Source organism: Nannospalax galili, unplaced genomic scaffold (genome assembly GCF_000622305.1).
Source record: "Nannospalax galili isolate Female #2095 unplaced genomic scaffold, S.galili_v1.0 scaffold65, whole genome shotgun sequence".
In the NCBI taxonomy this organism is placed as follows: Eukaryota; Metazoa; Chordata; class Mammalia; order Rodentia; family Spalacidae; genus Nannospalax; species Nannospalax galili.
In genome coordinates this window covers 591640-598378 of record NW_008353294.1, presented here as the reverse complement: position 1 = coordinate 598378, position 6739 = coordinate 591640, and positions in this window count along the sequence as shown.

Genomic DNA, 6739 nt, shown 5'->3' with positions numbered 1-6739 from the left:
ACTTACTATAAAGTATTTTCAGTAAGCTGTATCTTCAAATGGTAAGCTTCACTCCATTCTAGTTGGAATAGCTTCTCTGTCCTCCTGGATTACAGAGCTTAAGACATGTAGGTCTCCTGTGATGGCATTCTTTGAATGCACAGCAATATCTCCACCCCAGGACTGTTATGGCCAGCTCTTTGTAAAACAGGAAAGGAAAGGAGACCCTTTAATAAAAAACAAGTTCTCTTGGTAGCAGCTGTAACATCAAACTAAAAGTAGTTGTCAGTGAAACATTAAAGTGACTGATGGCCAGTCATTTGCCCTGACTGTCATTTCCACACCTTGCTGATGATAACAACATCTTGGGATATGAAAGTATAATGAACAGCAGTATGTCAATAACTATTAAGTGTCAAAGGAATAGAAATCAGATAAAAATGAAAGTTTCTGAGTAGCTGTGTAGTTTCCAATTCTAGGCCTGAAAATGTATCAGGAAGGGCCATCCCATCAATCACAAATGAACTTTCATAAGAGAGGTTCTTCCATCTTTTATGAACTCCTCCACCATGTGTGACCACACCACACACAGCTACGGGGTGCAAAGGCAATAGAAAAAAAAGTTGAAGTGTGTGGAAAATAGAGAAAAATAATGCACTTTTTCAAAACAAGCATAAAAGAAAGTGGGTTTAACCAATCTGTAATATTCATGACAATTAGGAAAATGTCTAAAGCCAAAAACTGTAAGAGGAATGTGTGGGTTTTTCCAACGAACTCAGATGGACATAAAAAATGAGCACAAAAATCCAAGAAATAACTGTTCTGATTTTCATACTTACATTAAATTTAGCTTTAAATTTTTTCCTGCTCTAATAGTTTTGACATTTTGGGGGGGAAAAGAGAACTTTTATAAACTAAGATATTTCTGTTGCATTTAAGGCACTCTGTGCATTCAGTGAATATCATAACACCATTAAGTCCCCTCAGTAGACATGCAATTTCATACTGTTACTGCAGGCTCCTAATGTAGTGAGTGCTTCAGGAAACACCAGGTAGAGCTAGCTAGGGTCCTGGAAAGACTGTTCAAGGCCATACAATTGGCTTTAAATGTTAATATTGTTTCATTAAGAAAAGAATTTTCAATTAGCATATTATTTATCATTTTTTATTTTGTTGGTACAAGATCCATCTTCCAAAAATTTCCATCTGTAAAATGTGTTCTTTTGTGAGAAATGCGTTTAAAAATTAATACCTGAAAAATCACATTTTATCATATTGCTTTCATTATATGACATAACCAAGTGTGTTGCTAGGCAACTAGCTATGGCTTTTGGAAAACTGCACACTTTATAATAGATTACTTTAGAGACAATTTTCAAAACAAATAAAATAGAGTTATCCAAGAGCATCTTCTCAAATTCTATATTGGAATTTTTTAATCAACCTCTCCAAAAGAAAGGATTAGATGCACCTGCCACACAGTCAGTGAAATTTACAGCAAAGTTCATTTAGCAGAGAGAGGTAGACAGACAGACAAAGAGAGATATCTGGGATTACCACCTGCAGATTGCTAATGAAAATGTCCATTGCAAAATTTTCATTGTGTTCAATTTTCATTAAAATACCTCTTTGGTAAAGAAAAAACAATCATTTAGAGAGGTGTAATTTATAAAAGAGAAAAATTTCAAAATTAGAGTGAACTGCTAATGTAGTGATTCTATCTACTGCACACTGCTACACAAAATTGCCTTTCAGACTTGAAAGGAGCCATTTACGGTGAATGCTAACAGCAATCATTTAATTAATAGAGAAGGGAATCATTGAATTGTGTGTGAGTTTAGAATGCATTCAGAGTCTACTCTATTTATAAGTTATAGAAATATTTTCCTATTTAGGAAATTGATAGGCTTTGCTGCACCTTATCATATCAAGTAATTTTGTGCCTTACCATTTTTTGAGTTAATGTTACCTTGTGATGACTTTCACATGTAAATAACTTGACAGGATTTATTATTGAATAACTGAGCAATAACCCACAATATTGATGTGTCATGATTTATTTAGTTATTCTACTCTACCTAAATTTTTTCACCAGCATTTGCTATACTAAACAACACTACAATGAACGTTCTTATTTTTAAATTATCATGTATATCTCTACATTCTCCTTAGGGCATAGTCCTGGAAGTGATTTTGCTGAGTCAAAGAGTCACATTACTTTAGGGATAAAGAGAACATAGTATCAAGTTATTTTTCAGGAGGCAAAGATAGAAATGATATCTGAAAAAATATATAATTATAGGAAAGAGAGGATACTCACTGACATTAGCTATCTTGAATTAAGCATTTCATCCGTTTAGGGGAATAATTCAATTTTAGTTTGCAGCAATTTTAGTGAGGCTGAATATGACTTCATTGAATTTGGTTTCCATTTTTATTTCTTCTTTTGTGAATTTGCATCATTGTTTATTTTGCTTTTAAAGCTCCCATTTTACTTCTCTAATTAACTTGGTAGGTTCTTGACTAGAGTGATAGCCTTTACAGAGTTGAAACCAATTCACATTCTTTCAGTGCAATGACATAATTGTATCGAAATGCAAGAAAAGACTAGCACAAGCTTTTATATATCTTAAGGCAGGGACAGCTTCTACAGGAAGCTATGTAGGCAAAAATTCGTTTCAGAGCCTTCTCACTAATCATTTCTCATTTTTTATTTCTGCTAACAGAGACACCTTTGTTCCCCCATCCTCCCAGGTGTATACTGTGAAGTTAAGATTTTACTTACAATTTGATACAGTCTAGAATCAGGTGGCAATAGAAACTTTCAATGAGGACTCATCTAGATCAGGTTAGATGGAAACAATGTATGTGGTGCACAGTCTTGATTGTAAATTGACCCAGCCCATTCTGGCAGCACCATTCCCTAGGCAGGGGACCCTGAACTGTGTAAGAAAGAAGCAGCTAGCTGATCAGTAGTAAGCACAAATGACACACTTTTTTTTTTTCCTTTCTGCTCTTAACTGTGAATGCTGTGTGACTAGCTACCTTGAATTCCTGCCTTGACTTACCCTCAATGGTGCACTTTAACCAGGAATTTTAAATCAAATAAACCCTTTCCTCACCTGAGTTGCTTCTGTTAAGATATTTGTCATAGGAACAGAATCAAAACTAGAGCACATGCCAACTGTAATGATGTTCTAAGCTTTAACAACAATAGGAGAGAAAGCATCCTGGTGTTTAAGTCACCAAGAGAAAAAGCTCTATCCAGCACCAATCAGCACCCTCTCGAGATAGTTGCTTGGATTGTTGAAATCAATACAGACTTTTGACCATGTTACAGTAGTGTTGAGCAACATTCATCTCTTACGGTCCACTCTTTGCAAAAACAAATCCCAGTGTCCTTAGATTTGGGAACACAGTCAGAATTATTTACCCATCATCTACAACAAACTCTCAGGTCACAACAAAGAGGAGCCTCTAAGGGCAGTGGGTGATCTGGCTCCTTCTATCATTTCCCTCACAGAAGAAAAGACTGGGCATTGTATCCACAAATTGAAGACATTTTGACTTGGTTTATGTGTGATCAATGGTAATAAACTTTGTTAGTTGTTCTTTTTGGTTTGTTATATCATTCAGGGTCTTAAAGACAAGTCTCCAACACTCAGTAGAATTTTAAACAGAAACAAAAGAACCTAATATGTTTTTCTCAAATGCATTTTTTAAGATATCGTAAGTTCTTGGCCCTAATTGTAATATGTAATATCTTGGAAACTTTTAAATATGATAAAAATCAATAAGGGTTTCTTTTCTTGTATCCCTACTGATACCTAAGGAAAATGTAATGGAAAAAATTAATCAGTGGGAAAATAATCTTCTGTTCTATATAGGGGTTTGATTGGCTGTCTTCCAGAATAATTGACAGCTATGTGAAGGTACATATATATGTCTACATGCAAGTGCACAGAAAAATACTGTGCTGAAATTTCTGACAGTTCTAGTTTCTGAGGCTGACATTTGCATTCTTTTTCCAAAGTCTAAAATAAGTCTCTCTGATATATATGTTTAGTCACACACCCAGGTGAATTTAATATATATCTATTCTTAGAACCCAATGTTTAATGGTTTTAAAATCATATCAAGTAATAAATGATAAACTATGGAATCCACTATTAATTGAAAATCATGGGCACTTTTACTGTATTCTTGTTATTTTTGTTGGGGCAACTTACACTTATTACAAATTTATGATATTTATCTTTACATCTTCTCTTGAAGGAGACTGTTTGCAAAGTTATGAGCTTTTATTTTATTAATAGTAACTATTTCTACGTAATTTTTCTCTGTTTTCAGTGCTTATTACAACTTATTTTTCACCTCTCAACTTCCCTCCTTGAAAATTTTATTTTTATGCATGTTTCCATTATCTGGGTAGGACTTTAAGTAATTTTTTTAAGTGTGAACACCTAGGAGGTATAATTTTTACATTCCTGAATGTCAGAGAATATATTTCTCCTGCTCTGGCAAAGAAATGATATTTCCTGAGTACAGAATTCTTAGGTTAAAAGCTGCTGTTGTTGCTCTATTGATTTCTGACCTTTAGTTATCAGGGAAAAAAAACTAACCCAAAATTAATCACATCCTTTGAAAGCAACTTGTCTTTTCTACTCCTTGGAGTGTCTGTTTTCACAAAATTCAGCTGGAACTCTGTTGACCTAGCGCCTCCAATCTTTTCACAGACTTGAAAGGTATTCTGAGTACTCATCTGGCAATAGCTTGCCCACCACCATTTTTGTTCTTTTTATTCTAATTCCAAATATTGGTATAAAAATTAATCACATCCTTTGAAAGCAACTTGTCTTTTCTACTCCTTGGAGTGTCTGTTTTCACAAAATTCAGCTGGAACTCTGTTGACCTAGCGCCTCCAATCTTTTCACAGACTTGAAAGGTATTCTGAGTACTCATCTGGCAATAGCTTGCCCACCACCATTTTTGTTCTTTTTATTCTAATTCCAAATATTGGTATATTAGTTCTTTGGATCCACTGCCCAATATCTCTCAAATCATTTTAAGCTTTCATTAACTTGTTATTTGATAATTCATATACATATATATGAATTACATATATTATGTATTATATGTATATATATATTACATTCTGATTCTTGTGACCCTACCATTATTACTCCCCTCTCTTCTTCCTACAAATCCCTCTCCCACATTTGTGTCTTTTTGTGTTGTTTTATGACCCACTGAGTTGAACCAGAGCCATCTGTGTGATCATGCATTTAGAACTATCCATTGGAGCTCCTCGGTGGGTACATGCTGAAAAAAAGTCTGTCCTTCCCCCCAAATCCATCAGCAAACAATATTTCAGCAGAGAGGGGTAGGGTCATGTGTGTTCCTTCACAGTCTATTATTGCCCGTGGACATGCCCAGTCTTGTGTAGTCCTATTGCAGGCAGCCACCACTTCTGTGAGATTGTGATTGCATTAGCTGTCATGTTCAGAGCAGAGCATTTCACAGCTCTTATCTCTGTCTTCTAGCTCTTACATCCTTTTTGTTCCTTCTTTCATGATGTTCTATGTATGATCCTTAGAGAGGTTTGTAAATGGATGTTGTTTTTAGGACTAACCACTGTCACTTTTTCCTAGCACCTTTGTGTAGAAATGTGTCTCTGCATTCACCGTCATTCATTACAAAAAGAAACGTCTATGATTAAGACAGAAAGTAACATCTGTCTATGCATATACACACATTACTATTTAGAAGGCAATTTGGTACTGTGTCAATATAACTGAACAGCCATAGGAAGTTTCCCCCTATGTTACAAGACCTCATCAGTCATGAATTTTTAACTAGATTTATAGTAACAGGCATGAGATCTCTCTTGCAGAGTAAGCACCCAAAACCAATCAGAGAGTACTTGTGTGCTACCATAAAACTCATGCCACTATTGTACTAGAGGACAATGTTAGGGTTCAGATCTACAGCAACCCCCTCCTCAAAGCAACAGGGCCTCTTAGTTTTACAGGTCCTCTGAAAATGCAGGAGCTGAGTTAATGAGCACCCTGACCACCTGCAGTCAAGATAGATTCCCTGCACCTATGATCCAAGACTTAATCACAGCAAGAGCTATTTCAGCACAGCCTGCTTCCCCTTTGATAATCTTAGAAGATAAGCAGGCCCCTGCACCTCAGACCCACTGAGGTAGGAACTGTCTTGGTACAAGCTATTTCCCCCAGATAAGTTTCACAAGGTATAGACCCCTTATCTAATGACCCAGATCCTGGCTGACAGAGGGGAGGTTTTGACAAAGCCTGTTCTCTCCTGATAAGCCCTGGGCTTTCTCTCTCTCTCTCTCTTTCTCTCTCTCTCTCTCTCTCTCTCTCTCTCTCTCTCTCTCTCTCCTCTCTCTCTCTCTTCCCCCCCACCTAATTTGTTTTAAAATACCTTTCCACCTTCCTATCCCCCAATATCCCCTATAAAAGCCCCCAGCCAACAGCCTGTAAACTGTCAGCTCCTCTAGCCCAAACTGGGGACTGCCCTGGGCCTTTTTCCCTGCCAATAAACTCTATCCCACTGGAGTTCTTGTCTGTGTCCTGCTGCTCTCTCCCGACTTGCCTAAATTTACCTATCAGACATATTGCCTGCTAGTTTGATACTGCATAGGGTTCTCAGCTAGAAAAGACAGTAGATGCTTCTTCCCTGGAAATGTGCATTGTACCTTCTGGCACTGTGAAAACTGGCCGGCAGGGAGGGT